Here is a 16384-nt window from a genome sequence, read left to right on the forward strand (position 1 = left end):
AAAGACAGATAATATCAAGTGTTGGCAAGGATGTGGAGAAACTGGAACCCTCATACATTGCTGGTAGGAATGTAAAATGGTTCAGCTATCTTGAAAAACCGTGTGGCGGTTTCTTAAATAGTGAAAAAACCTTACCATATAACCCAATGATTCCACTCCTAGGTATTTACACAAGAGAAAAGAAAATATACGTGTATACAGACATGAACATGAATACTCAGAGTAGCATTATTCATAACAGCCAAAATCTTGAAACAACTCAAATGAATTGTGAATAAATAAATACATGGGATAGATACATATAGTAGGCCATTATCCAGCCATAAAAAGGAATGAAGTACTGAAACATGCTCGACACGGATGAGCTTTGAAAACATTATGCTAAGTGAAAGAAGCAAGAGCCACATATTGTATGATTCCATTTCCATGAAATTTCTAGAACTGACAAATCCAAAGAGACTGAAAGTAGATTAGTGGTTGCTTGGGGCTGGGGGAGAGAATGGGGACTGGCTGAAAATGGGTATGAGGGATTTTATGGGGTGATGGAAATGTTGATAAAATTGCATTGTATTCTGGCTGTATAGCTCTGTAAATGCACTAAGAATTATTGAATTGTACACTTAAAATGGGTAATATAATTTTTTAAAGAAGTAAAGGACACTCTAAAGAATACAGGCAGAGCAGATATAAGGAGCAGCCACTACATCTGGGGCTCAGAGCCCCCAGAGAAGAGCACTCTCCACACGACAGATTCCATACCCCAATCCTCTCCTCCAGCCACCTGCCCCTCCTCCAACTTCAAAGACATTTGAAGCAATTGAAACTGAATTCCAATTTCCCACCTCTTTACCCGTGACCTTCTTTTCCTTTTTTCCCTACAGGTGAATGGTCCCCTTCTCTGATCTCAAAGCTGGCCATGTGCTCTGCATCCCACCTGCACTGTCCTGGCTCAACTCCACGCTTACTCCCCACCCCTTAAGAGTCGTCTTTCCCCACTACTGTCTGCAACATGTCAAAATGCTCACACCTCTTCCACCTGAAGAAAAGGAGAACACCCTCTATAATTCTGCAATTCCTCTGAACTACTTTTTATCTTCTTTCCTTCTTCCTATCTTCTCAAAAGAATAGTTGGCAACTAATTTCCACTCTTCTCCCATTTATGTGTCAACTCACAGCAATAAAGATCCTGCCTCCACTCCTTCAACTATTGCTCTCTGAAAACAAAAAAATGACCTCTTCCTAAACTCCCAATCAGATAGATTCTTTCTTTTACAGCTCATATTATGTGGCCTCTCTAACCACTACCTTCCAGAAGCTCTCTTCTCTCTGGGCTTCTGAGACCCCAGCTTCTCCTGATAGTTGCCATGCCACCATGAGAAGAAGACTCTCTTCTCAGTTTCCTGCTGACTCTTCCTCTGCCTGGTGCTCCCTAATATTCTGACCTAAGCCCTATTCTCTTCTCAGACTCCACCCCCTCCCTGGGCAATGTCTTCACTCACTCTCATGGCTTCATCAACCACCTCAGAGCTGGTAGCTCTGCAATCTCTTGGAATCTATTGCTTTCTACATCTCTTTCTCTGGTGGTAACCCAAAACCTGCTCCTCCTCCAGCCCTTCTCAGTAAATATCACCACAATCTATATAGTTATTGAGCCAGAAATCTTGGAGACATCCTTGTCTTCTTTTTCTCCCTCACTCCCCATAATCAAATTACTAAACTGTATTGCTTTTACAATGCCGTTCATTAATCCCTCTTTATAACTGACCCCTCCTTTCTATCCTTAGTGCCACTTGTAGTGTGTGGGGGTGTGTGTGTGTGTGTGTGTGTGTGTGTTTTCTTTTAAAGCCAGACATGGAATTATCATCACTGGGCATGAGGACCCTGAAACTGGAACCCCTTTGGTAACCCTCTGTTCTGAGTCAGGATTTGTCATAGAACAAGAATCATAAATTCAGTCTACAGGACCCACGCAGGTGACCCTCAGGAGTAAAGCTGGGGAGATGTGTAGATAGGGGAGAGGTGGGGACAGAGGTGAACTGGAGAACACATGCCCTGTCTGACAGCAGTGATACTATTCTGCTTCAGTCAACTGCACTGTGGAAATGCAGGCCGAGCATTGACAAATATTCTAATTTTCCCCCAAAGCTAGAAATCTGGATTTTTTTTAAATCTAAAATCTTCCCTGTTCAATGTTGCAAACAAATTCAAAATATCTTTTAAAACATCACATAGTCAAACAAAGCACATCTACAGGACTGATATGACTTGCTTATGAGTTCCACCTTAGAAGGTTTTCTATCTGAGGAGGGACACGGTAGAAATGGTGTTTGGGGAAGATGTTTCTGGCAGCAGTGTGCACAGTCCCAACTGCAAGGAGAGGGTGAAGACAGGGAAAACTAGCTGCAAACCCAGGTATGGAGAGGAATGAATCTGGACTAGGGGGATGGTAGTACAGAGAGCATGCCTGGAGCACTCTGCACATCATAAATCAACTGAACAAGACCCAACCAGAGATGAGGTCTCGGTGGCACCATTTCGCAAAGGAATCCAGTGCAGTCTGAGTGCCTGCCTCCATTTCAAAGTCCACTCATCTACTGACATTTGCCTGCATTCCTCAGCCCCGTCCCATCCTCTTGAGGTGCCTCAGGGACCTCGGCACTGTCCATATGGCACTGATGAGGAAGTCTGCCTGCTGGTCCCAGAGCTGCCATTGTCTCATTCCATTACCTTATGCAAACGGCAGGCACGCAGAGCCTGCTTCTCCATCTGGATACCCAAAGGAAAGCCTTCTGGACACCCTGACCTTCCTCTTAGAGACAGAAAAAAAGGAGCAATGAGGAAATATTTGCAAAGCCCCCACACTCACCTGTTGGCAGATGAAGGAGAGTTGCTATATAAATTATTAAGGAAACCGACCTGAGCCAAAGGGAGTCATGGAAACTTCATTGTTATGCGTGGTGCGTGGCTGTCTTTTGAATATTCTGCTTCCTTGGTTTCCAATTTCCTTTTCTTAGTGAATCTTTCTCCCTCATAAATCTTTGCATCTCAATGTTCTGTTCTTTCTTCTTTCGTGTTCTGAACTGGGAGTTCTCACAACCCCTCCACGGTTAATCTACTCCTCCAAACATTGCGGGCTCCGAATTGCACTGTGCACAGTTATTGGTCTTGAAGGCAGGTGACACCCTTCTGCCTCCACTCTCTGGAAGGCCTGCTGCCCTGAAGGACAGGTCCTGGTGGGAAGGCAGGGGAGGGGGCGTTAAGGAGAGCCAGGCGGGCAGGGAATGCTCCCAACACTCTCTCCTCCTTTCCTAGCTGGCCAAGGAAACACTCTCCAACCATTCTCTAGAACAAACAAACCAAGCACCAGGAGCTTTTTGTGAATCTGACAGCCAGTGATCACAGAAGAAGGAGTTCCAATTCCCCCAGGAATGGCACTTCGCCCAGAATCAGCATCAAGTGCCCTCTAGTGGGGAATCAGAGGCACCCTCTCTGAGAGGCAAATTCTCTGTCCCACCTGAATTGGGGACTCAGCATTAGCAGATGATGGGGAAGAAAATTGCAATTGGTATCTTCATCACTAAAACCAGAGAGAAAGGCTTCCTTTGGTGTCAAGAGGAATCTAACATTGGGCAAATGTGTGCCGCTCTAGTCAGGCCCCATGTCTCTGGCAGAAACAGTACATACACATGGGAGGAACAAGTAGTGTGCTCTCTAGTTGGGGTGTGACTGTGTAGCAGGCACATGGGGTGCCAGGCCCGAACGTGTATCCCCTCTGCCCTTGCTTTTGAAATATGTTGAGGCAGACACAGCTGTTTAAACTGGCATCCCTGTTTATCTTTGTGTTCCCAGTGCCTAATAGTTAAGTGACTGAACTGAATTTAAATTGTTCTAGAGCTTGTTAACTGCAAAGGGACAGAAAAATTTCAGGAGGATGGTGGTTGGGGTGGATGGGGCTGCATTTCTACCACTCTGCTTTCTTATAGAGACACCCCACTCCGCAGAGATTCTGCCAATAATCAAAAGAACAGGGTTGGTGTTGGGCTTAATTTTTTTGTGCCTAGAGGATTAACATGATATAATGGAAATCGTGGGTTTTGGAGTCAGATGTGACTCCAGTTCAATGGGAGTTCCTCTACTTACTAGTTGTGGGGCCTGTATAAGTTTGTAAAATTTTCCACACATCAGTTCCTTCATGAACTTCAAAATGAAAATATTACTACCTATTTCAGAACCTATATATTTTATTTAGCCTAATGCAAACTATTTAAATCATTATAGACATATTTAATGACATGGAGAATTTATGATATATTAAGTAAAAAAGAGAAGGCTATGGAACAGTGTTATAGAATATCACCATTTTGTAAAGTGATGTAACACCACTGTGTGGGTGTCCCAAGTTTTCTCTGTTTGGGGTCTATTGCTACCACATGCACACAGCACTGTGATGGAAACAAGGGGACCCACCTAGTCCAGGGGTGCCTGTCCACTGTTGCAGTCTCTGTCTGGCTAGTTCTTTTCAAGGTCACACTCTCTGTGATTTGTCTCTAATCGCTCCCCAGGGAGGAAGCTCTGCACATTTACCATCACACCTATACCTCTTTCCCCACAAAAGCATCCTCTGAGGGTTAGCATTCCATGCATGAGAGTAAAGAACACTGGTAGGCTGATGAGAAGAGCTACTTTGCACTTTGGGGTTTTATAGACATTTGGGCAAAAGAGAACTAATCTAATCTAAGATTCAGGAGACTCTGCACTGTTACAAGTGACTATTTAACCAGTAATTATCTCATCTATGAAATGATAAAGAAAATGCACTGAAATGGGCATCCCATTGCCCTATTGTACTCCACTGATAATAGTAAAAGCTGGTTCAACCCTTTGGAAAACTATCCAACAAGAGCCTTTAAAATAGCATACCCTTTAACTCAGTAATTTTGGGAATCTATCCTAAGAAAACAATTCAGAACACATAAAAACTTTATGCACAAAGACATTCGTTGTAGCATTATTTATGCTGATGAAAAACTAAAAAAAAAAAAAAGAAGAAACAATAATAACCGTTCGAGGCGTAAGTAAATTATGATACACCCAAATATTAGAATAGTTACTTAACACTGTGAGAAGTGGTTTCCAAAGACAGTGGACAACATTATGAATGTTTTTTTCCCTTTCTACTTAAATGTTTACCTCATTCTATAAGAAGTGAGGATAATTTTGAATTTGGAAAAAAAATAACCTCCATTATTTAAAAAAGAGTCCAGATTAGATCATCACTAAGGTCACTCGTCACAGGTTGGGTTCTTCAGGAGCAGATGTTGAGTTGCAGTTCAGGTATAAGATGATTATCAGGGATCAACACTTGGGCAAGGGAGGGAGCGGAAGGAGGACTAAAAGAGGTTAAACTGCAGTACAGACCTGAGGAGACTTTTGCCAACCCACTAGAGAGCTTTACAGCCAGCATTGTCCACATGAGGGTCCCACATTGGGTCAAAATGGCCTGACCTTCCTCAGTCATCAAATGTTGGCTGCACGCAGATGGGCACGACCTCAGGGGAAGAGTGGCCTCTGTAGCTGAGGCAGAATGAGAAGGACCTAACAGCTGGGGGCTCCTTTGGATGACCCTCCTTGCAGCTGGGCAGTCAGGCTTTCCTGGAAGGGAGATCGAGGTAGTGCATTTCCATATCTACTACTTCCCTCCTTCGTCCACGTTCTTATGCTCCCATTTCACATGCTTACTTATTAAACAAACATTAACAACAATACAATCTTATATAGCACTTTGATAATGCTTTCACATATGGCAGCCTTCCCTAATTCACAGAACGGAGCCAAGGAGAAGACTGTGAGAGATATTATTTAAAAGCACGGCACAATTTTTTCATGACATTTGCTTTCCGCACTTCAGTAAGGCCATTTCATCTAAGGTTGGTTCAAATTGTGAACTACGTAATGTTAGTGCTTCTTCTTCTCAATACATCTGTCTCCCCTGCTAGCAACTCTTCCTCTTGTTCCTGTCAGACAGCTGTTGCTCTAATATTGGCAAAAATCCCTTCACTCATTGTAACATCCTACCCCGGCCTCTCCTTCAGGTAGCTCCCTCTTTCTCTTCTACAACTGGCTAAGGCTGGAAAATGACCAACACATTTATGCACACATGTTCTTATGACTAATTACAATGCACTGTTCTTCCAAACACAGTGGCATTTCAAAAGTGATTCCTATATATAACACCAAAAGTGCAGGCAACAAAAGAAAAAAAATAAATTGAACTTCATCAAAATTCAAGACTTTTGTGTATCAAAAGACATTATCAACAGAGTGAAAAAACCCACAGAATGCGAGAAAATATTTTCATATCATATCATATATCTAATAAGGCACCGATATCCAGAATATATAAAGAACTCCTACAACTCAACAAAAAAACCCCCCAAATAACAGAATTCAAAAATGAACTTTTTGACTTGTATATATTCTTCTCCAAAGAATATATGCAATGGCCAATAAGCACATGAAAAGATGCTCAACATCACTAGTCATTGGGGAAATGCAAACCAAAACCACAATGAAATACCACTTCACATTCATTAAGATGGTTATTATAAATAAACAAAAATGAAAACAAAACAGAAAATAAGGGTTGTCAAGGATGTGGAGGAATTGGATCACTTGTGCGTTACTGGGGGGAATGTAAAATGGTGTAGCTGCTGTAGAAAATATTACAGTAGTTCTTCAGAAAAGTTAAACATAGAACTACCATATGATCCAGCAATTCCACTTCTGCGTATCCACCCAAAAGAACTGAAAGCAGGGACTTGAACAGATATTTGTGCACCCATGTTTGTAGCAGTATTATTAACAACAGCCAAAAAATGGAAATAACCTATTGATGGGTGAAGCGGTATTTACACACAATGGAATATTATTCAGTCTTAAAAAGGAAGGGAATTCTGATATGTGCTACAATGTGAATTAACCTTGAGGACACTATGCTAGGTGAAATAAGCCAGACACAAAAAGCTACATATTATATGATTCCATTTAAATGAAATGTCTATAATTGGTTAATCCATAGAGAAAGTATATCAGTGGTTGCAAGGGGCTAGGGGAAGGGAGGAATGGAGAGTGACTGCTAATGAGTTTGCGATTTCCTTTGGGGGTAATGAATACATTCAGGAATTAGTGGTGATGGTTTGCACAACTTTGTGAACATACTAAAAATCACTGGATTGTATACTTTAAAAGGGTGAATTTTATAATATGTAAATTACAGCTTGATTTAAAAATTTTTCAGATAGTTCCAACTTCATGAAGACTTCCCTGAGTCTTTTAGTTAACCACTCCCTCCTGTGCACAGCCTTTACAAGTTTACTGGGGATTCATGCAATTTCTTTGTATTATACCAGCCTCCTCTGATAACTGTGAGCTCCTCCTAGACAGGGCTGTCTTGTCTTTGCCTGTATCCTCTCCTGCGCACAGTGCTTGAAACTCAGCACATATTCAATAAACATAGGCTGAATTGAAGATATTGCCTGCCTTCCAAGACTTTATAATACAAGCAATATTGAACAATCTATTTGTTGGATATGATAAATAATATCCACACATTATGTGTAAGACTTTAGTGATATAAAAACAAAAGATGCATGGTCTCTCCCTTTAAGGAACTTACCAATTTTTGGTGGAAATAAGCATACATAAATACAGGCTCACCTCATTTTATTGTGTCTCACAGACATTTTGTTTTTACAAACTGAAGGTTTGTGGCAACCCTACATCAAACAAGTCTGTCGGTGTCATTTTTCCAACAGCATTTGCTTCATTTCTCTGTGTCACATTTTGGTAATTTTTGCAGTATTTCAAACTTTTCCATTACTATTATATTTGTTATGGTGATCCATGGTCAGTGATCTTTAATGATATTATTGTAATTGTTTTGGGGCGTCATGAACCACACCCATATAAGATGGCAAACCTCATCTATAAATATTGTATGTGTTTTGACTGTCCCACCTGCTGAGCATTCCTCCATCTTTCTCCCTCTCCTCAGGCCTCACTATTCCCCGAGACACAGCAATATTGAAATTAGGCCAATTAATAACCCCACAATGGCCTGTCAATATTCAAGTGAAAGGAAGAATCACATGTCTCTCACTTTAAATCAAAAGTTAGACATGATTAAGCTTAGTAAGGAGGGCATGTTGAAAGCCAAAGCCTGATCCAGAGTAAGGCCCTACTTCTCTTCAATTCTATGAAGTCTGAGAGAGGTGAGGAAGCTGCAGAAGAAGAGTTTGAAGTTAGCAGCGATTGGTTCATAAGGTTTAAGGAAAGAAGCTATCTCCATAACATAGAAGTGCAAGATGAAGCAGCAAGTGCTATGTAGAAGCCGCAGCAAGTTATCCAGAAGATCTAGCTAAAATAATTAACGAAGGTGACTACACTAAACACGAACAGCCTTATATTAGAAGAAGATGCCATTACTTTGATAACTAGAGAGGATAAGTCAATGCCTGGCTTCAAAGCTTCAAAGGACAAGCTGACTCTCTTGTTAGAGGCTAATACAGCTGGTGACTTTCAGTTGAAACCAATGCTCATTTACCATTCTGAAAATCCTAGGGCCCTTAAGAACTATGGTAAATCTACTCTGCCCATGCTCTATAAATCGAAAAATAAAGCCTGGCTGACAGCATATCTGTTTACAACATGGTTTACTGAATATTTTAAGCCTACTGCTCAGAAAAAAAGATTCCTTTGAAAATATTACTGCTCATTGACAATGCACCTTGGTGCCCAAGAGCTTCAATGGAAATGTACAACAAGATTAACATCATTTTCATGCCTGCTAACACAACATTCATTCTACAGCCCATGGGTCAAGGAGTAATTTCAACTTTCGAGTCCTATTATTTAAGAAATACATTTCATAAGGCTATAGCTGCCATAGATAGTGATTCCTCTGATGGAACTGGGCAAAGTCAATGGAAAACCTTCTGGAAAATATTCATCATCTTAGATACCATTAAGAACATTCATGGTTCATGGTAAGAGATCAAAATGTCAACATTAACAGGAAGAAGTTGATTTCAACCCTCAAGAATGACCTTGAGGGGTTCAAGATTTCAGTGGAGGAAGTAACTGAAGGTGTGGTAGAAATAGCAAGAGAATGAGAATTAGAAATGGAGCCTGACGATGTTACCGAATTGCTATAATCTCATAATCAAACTTGAAGGGATGCAGAGTTGTTTCTCAGGATGAGCAAAAAAGTGGTTTCTTGATATGGAGTCTACTCCTGGTGAAGATGCTGTGGAGACTGTTGAAATGACAACAGAGGATTTAGAATATTACATAAACTTCATTCACAAAGCAGCAGCAGGGTTTGAGAGCATTGACTCCAATTCTGAAAGAAGTCGTACTATGGGTAAAATGCTATTAAACCGCATCACAGGCTACAGAGAAAGGAAGAGTCAATCGATGTGACAGACTTCAGTATTGTCTTATTTTAAGAAATTGCCACAACCACCCCGCCTTCAGCAACCACACCCCTGATCAGTCAGCAGCCATAACAATGAGGCAAGACCTTCCATCAGAAAAAAGTTTACACCTCATGAAAGCACAGATGATGGTTAACATTTTTAGCAATATTTTTAAATTAAGGTATGTGCATTTTTAAAGATATAATACTATTGCACATTTAATATACTACAGTACAGTGTGATCATAACTTTTGTGCACACTAGGAGACCCCAAAATTCATTTGACTCGCTTTACTGCAGGGGGTCTGGAACTGAACTTGCAATATCTCCAAAATATGCCTGTAACTACGATACAAGGTAGAAAATAAGTGCCATGTGAATGGCATGAAGATCCACGCCTAACAGTTTAGTGAAGTAAAAAATGACTACCTTGGGGGTGATCGTGAAGATTTTGTTGAGGTAGAGGTATGAAAGTGAGCTTTAGGGATGTAACAAGATGTGAAAATGAAAGCCTCTGCTGAGGCACATTCCAAAGCTATGTGTTGGACCAAACTACAAACATCTTCAAAGTAGGTGTAAAAAGTGGGGGAAGAGAGGCAGGTAACTCTTAAATTGTCACCCACACTGATGGCATAGAGGGCCACTGAATCGGAGAAAGGAAGCCTTTTGAAAAAAAAGGATTTCTTTGAACAGAACTACCAGGTGTGAAGAATTCTACCCTCCTTCCCAAGGCTGAAAAAGGAGAGAGAGGGAGATCTGCTCCTTACCTCGAATCAAAGGGGAGGACTTTGAGAGAACCACCTACAGAGCTTAAGCAGTGTCTCTGGCAGTTTGAGGCACACAGGACTGCTGCTAGGCATGCACTTGAGAAACATAAATCTAGAGGGCTGAGGTGTGAGGAAGCAGCTGCACTCCCAGAGTCCACCTGGGCAAACGGTGCTTTCTTCCAGGGGACCAGGGGAGGTCCCGGGGGGTGGGGGGGAAGGGACTCAGTGTGGTATTGCTTGGCCTCAGCTCAAAATGACCTCTTGCAGGGGTGGGGGCCTCAGCAGAAGCGAGCTGGAGGTGAACTGCTGCTTGATACCTTGGGCTGCAGAAGCGCGGGGAAAGGGAAGGTCTCTTGGGAACCCATGGGAGTCCCTAAGAGAGCAACCAGCTTTAACCAGCTTCAAGGTCCCCAGATAGCACCAGTTTGATCATTTCCACAGTACTGATCAACCAAGAATTATGCTAATTCCCCTCCCTAATCCCTCTTTACTAATGTCCCTTCCCAAACTCCAGACCCTGAAGGGGTCAGAAACAGGTTAGTAAAATGGAAGAAGAGAAGAAGGAACTTGAGAGGAAGAAAGAGAAGAAGCCAAGAACTCTTCCCTTCCTCACCTTCAATCATCAGACTTCTAGCCTACAGTCAGCCCAAGCTGGAGGAGGGGAGAAATTTCAAGGTTCAAGTTCTAATTCTTCTCTGGGACTGCCATTTTAATTCCTGATTGCCATTTTATATTGTAATTTAAAAAGTGACTGAGTACTTTTATTACCTCTGAGGGACAACCTTTGTCTTTTCTAGGGGTAAGAAAGAGATCGCCCCTTGGTGCAGATGTAAAGAGACAGTGGGGGTCAAAAATGAATTTGTTTTAAGATTCCATTCTACCAGCTTCTCCCTCTCACTCTCTCTCTGTGCTCTCTCTCTCAAATAAATAAAATCTTTAAAAAAAAAAAAAAGATTCCATTCTACCAGTTGTCCTTGTTCAATGAAAATATTACAGGCAGAAACAGGAGAAGGAGCCTCCAGAAAAAGAATAGGGGAAGCCAGATCCAAGCTTTCTTTGGAAAAGGAGACATAGACAAGCATGTCTATCCCAGGGATGGGGACAGTGTGAGGGATGCTGTATCTATCAATAGTGCTCTGTTCATATTCCATTTGTTGGAAAGTCTTTGTAATAGACAAGAATTATTTCTGCACTAGAAGCTTTGCTTTGGTGGTTGCGACTTTCTTCTTTTGCTTGAAGCTTGTGGAAGAATAGAAGACAGCTTTCTAAACAAGCTCACCTATATTTTGACTCAAAATTTTAATGAAGCTTATCTCTGGTATGTCTCAAGACACAAATGATTGAGATTTTTTTAAATTCCAAAATAACTGTATGACACCAACAGAAATACCAGTACTCCAGGACTATAATACAGCACGGACACTAGAGTAGTGGACCACTGATGCTGTGAATCATTCCATGGGCAATGGGGAGCCAATAAACGTGTTTAAACAAGGAATACAGATGTAGAGGTAGACATACCTCATTAGAGTCGTAAGAGTTACAGAGAGTATTAAGCCCACCTCTCTCTGCTGAAAGGTGAGCAACCTCACTGTGAGCCCCTGACACCGTGCACAGGGGGTTGATTCATGAGAGGAGGAAAGATGGGAGAAAGGCATGAAAGCCATCTGTTGTGTCCCCTCATCACCCATTCTCCCTTTTCTACTAAGAACAGTTCTCTAAGCTCCTTTGAAGAACTGCTTGCACCCCTCGTGGCTCACGTGGTTTGGGAGGGTTTGACTTCCCCTTCAACTCCAGGGATGGTCAGAAATGGTTTGTTCAGGAATTAAGCATGTGTTCCAAATCTGGCAAATGATTCTGAGGCCCAGGATTTCTGTTCGCATGAAGGGGGGGGAAAAGCTCATTGTTTCCGGTTAAGCGGAGTGGGGAGGAGTGAAACCACCATGGCCACCGTGCCACCCAGGGGCAGCCTACCCATCACCAGTTTGAGAATAAAAGCAACGGAGTGAGAGATGAAGCTGGAGGCCGCAAAAGAAACCAGAAACCATCTGTATGTCTTCTCTGGAAAATGTCTATTCATGTCTTCTGCTCATTTTTTAATTAGAAACCAATGTTATCTGCACTTCTACCCGGCTAAGCCTGAGGCAGTTCTGAAGTTTTCCATAATGTGGGCTAATCGATTACTTTTTTTTTTCTTTTTTCCTGTTAAACCAGCTTGAATCAAGTTTTCTGCCACTTGCAACAGGAAGAGTTCTAAATGATATTCAAGAAAATAAGTTAGGAAGCCGTCAATCAGTGAAGTAATAATAGGAAGAAAGAGACTTACTGGTGAGAAGTCATGAAGGAAAACTAATGTTTTAGTCTCACATGTTGGAGGGATATCATCCATGCTCTATAGCACACAAATTACTAACCCCTCCCCAATATAAGTTTAGTAGTATATTCTGTGGCTCATATTGTAGGTCCAGATGTTACAGAGGCAGGGGTTCTAGTTCAAACGACCCCACAATCCAATTATAATTATATACTTATAATTATATAATTATATTATATATTTATAATTAATATAATACATAATTGGCATTATTATTATTATTATTACTGATGGTTTTTCTCTTTTCCAAGCTTGTTGGAGAGATCACTAGGGGAAATAATTTGTTGGAGGTGAAACTATCAATCTTATCTGCCTCGATGTGTATCTTTACCTCCTTCTTTCCTATCTTAATGGAAGAGGTGACCCTTAATGAAAGACATAACCCTTCTGTCTATGGCTGATCTTTTTTTCTTTTTTAAGATTTTATTTATATATTTTAGAGAGAGAGAGAGAGAGAGCACGCACATGAGCGAGGGGGAGGGGCAGAGGGAGAGGGAGAAGCAGACCCCCTGATGAGCAGGGATTGGGGGGTGGCTTGATGCCAGGACCTTGAGATCATGACCTGAGTCAAAAGGAGACACTTGACCGACTGAGCCACCCAGGTGCCCCTATGGCTGATCTTAATTGGATCTTAATTGGTGACATTTCTCCAGTCCAAGGCTGATCCTTCCTCCTTTCTTTATCACTGCTTCTCCCACCTCCTGAGGGATTTTGCTCTATCAATGATTCCTTTTTGTCTTGTTTCCTCTCCACTGGCAATTTTCTTCCATTTTTATAAGAAATCCCCCCATACTAAAATAATGCCCTCCTAGACTCTTCATCAGTAGTTCTCAAAGTGTGATCCTATATCAGAATCACCTGGGATGCTTGTTTAAAATGCAGAGTCCTGGCCCCACCCCAATCTAGTAAGACACATTGGTGCTCTGGAACCTGTGCTCTAACAAATACCCCAGGTGAATCTGATGTGCCATGCAGTTGGAGAAAAGTATTTAGTTACCTATTCATTACCCACTCTTGTATATACTGTGAATATTTCACTTTTCCATAGTCCTCAAATCTTCAAAAGCATCAAGCCCAGCACCCCTCCCCCACACATCCTGATTTTATAGAAAAAAAGAAACCATTAAAGGAAAAAAAAAACCTCTAATTCCCACACTATATATGTAACTTCATTCATATCTAGTCTTTCTACTTTCCCTCCTGTCAACATGGAAAATATGTACTTTCTCCTTCTGAGGCTAACTATGACATCTGAGTTCATTTTTCATCTTTTCCTACACTTCTAAGCACTTCACACGATCTATTATCCTGTCTCTTACATTTTTAATCTTTCCTTATCTAGAGCCTTCTTTCTATCGACATTTAAGCCTATGTACTGTTGATCCTTGGACAACATGGGGTTAGGAGCACCGGCCCCTCCCTCCCAGCATCCGCAGTCGAAAATCCACGTATAACTTTTTTGACTCCCCAAAAACTTAACTTCTAATAGCCTACTCTTGACCAGGAGCATTACTGATAACACAAGCAGTCAATTAATACATATTTTGTATGTTATGTGTATTATGTACCATATTCTTACAATCAAGTTAAGGTAGAAAAAAAGAAAATAATAAGGAAAACACATTTACAGTAGTATATTTACTGAAAAAAAAATCCATGTATAAGTGCACACCCCTGCTGTTCAAGGATCAACTATACAAACTTCTCCCATGGTCAAGATAATTCTCCCTTAATTTCATGAACCAAACACCTCCAGGCACTACACTTGTTCACCTTCTCTTCTCAGCTAAGCTTCTTGAAGATGCCTACACTGACCGTCCATCTGCTGCCCACTTTAATTTCCACCCCATTATTTCCCTGAAACTGCTCTCACTAAAATGACCCAAAATTACTTAGTTGTTAAATCCAATGGACACTCAGTCTGTACGTTATTTGACCCCTCAGTTCCATCTGACACTGTTGTCTATTCCCTTCTTGGAAACTTCCTTCTCTTGGCTTCCTTGATATCTAACTCTTCTTCCCATCTCTGTGCTGCTCCCTCCCACTCTCCTTCTCAGGCTTCTCTCCCTCTGCCCTTCCCTTAAGTGGTGGGCTCCTAGAGTCCTTTCCTAGCACCCTCTTTTTCTCTCCCCATTCATCTTATCCACGCCTATTGTTTCAATTAATAACTTTTGCCGAAGAGTCCCATGTATACATTCCTAGTCCAACTTATTCTGAGCTCCGGACCCACATAATCAATTGTGTAGACTGTATTTCTACTTAGATGCCTCCCAGGTACCTCATCACATATATATTCAAAATTACCCTGGTAACTTCCACTCAAACTCCTTCCAGGTAAATGGCATCCTCTGCAAGCTGCCCAAGTCAGGAACTTAAGAGTCATCCTTGACTCCTTCCTCCCTCTCTCTCCTGTTAACTCACACCCAGAATGCTGCAACAGCCTCTTAACTGACCATTCTCCAGTTTTGCTTCCTTCCAATCCAGGGTGATACCCTGGAAGAAAAGACCATAGCTATACTGGCCATTAGGTCCTAAATGTTTGCTGTAGTTAGTTTTGAAATTAGGCTCCTGTCAACTAAGGCAAAAATAAAGGAAAAGTAATCTTCATATTTTTTCAATGCTTGTTCTAATGCTATCACATTGCTCTAAAAAAAATTTCTCGGGAGGAGATTTATATAGGGAGCAAAAAGTGATGAAATGGACAATGTCCTCAACAAAATTCCTGTGATATATCCTACGATTTCATTCAGCAAGTATTTATGCAGTACTTACTATAAGCCAAGCACTGTGCTCACTACTGCAGATAAAACAGTGAATGTGGTTGTTTCTTATCTAATCTCATGATTAAAACCAAGTTTTGGCATCATATTAAATGCAACCCTCTGCACACAATTTGGTGGGAGAAGTCTGGTGTTCCAAGTTATCCCTGCCTAATGGCAAAACCTGGGGGCACAACAACAGTAGTTCTGTTCCTCTACCTCCTCCCTCCTCTCCTGGGGCTGTCCCCGGAGCATGATTTCAGGATTTCTAGCCTTTCTTCTAAATTACAGTTTACCACCACTACCAGCACCACCATACATCACATATTAAATATTTATAGGACTCCCCAAGAGTCGTCTTATATGTGCTGACAAACAGTACTCTCAACTACCACATGGAATCTGTCATTTTCCAACCTCACCTGCTCTGGCTTCCTGCAGAGATCTGCTGCTGAGCCATCCCCAGCACAGTCACCCCGACCACGCATTATGTGTCCTGTCTAGACAAGCTGCTGCTATTGCTCATACAGGTCAAAGGTGCTGCTCATAATGCTTGACAAATCGATGCTGAGGCTGCCACAGTGCAGGGTGTGGACTAGGGTGGCCTGTCAATTACTGGTGAAGGTATTGGCACCCAGATGCCAATGTCACATTGCCTTGAAGCTGCACTGATGTGCGAAAACTCCCAGGGCTCAGGGCCCTTCTGCACGAAAGTTGTACCATGTTTCCGCTGAACTGTTGAGAACTGCTCTCTCCAACCACCGGGATTACATTTCATCACACGGTTTCCGAAGCAGTGTTGTCTGGCACTCCTGATGCCTTATTTAGGCTATAGAAAAACAGCTTTTGGTTTGTAATCACATCAGGATGCACAGTAAGACTCTGAAGAGTAAGTCCATCCGTGGGCTAGGCTAGTGGGAAAACTGTGACAATGTGCAGTGTTCCAAAATGACCCTTCCCCCACAGTAGGGCATTCATAACATTCTAGCTTGGTGAACAAGTTTAGAC

Source organism: Phoca vitulina, unplaced genomic scaffold, assembly GCF_004348235.1.
Source record: "Phoca vitulina isolate PV1807 unplaced genomic scaffold, GSC_HSeal_1.0 scaffold2, whole genome shotgun sequence".
In the NCBI taxonomy this organism is placed as follows: domain Eukaryota; kingdom Metazoa; phylum Chordata; class Mammalia; order Carnivora; family Phocidae; genus Phoca; species Phoca vitulina.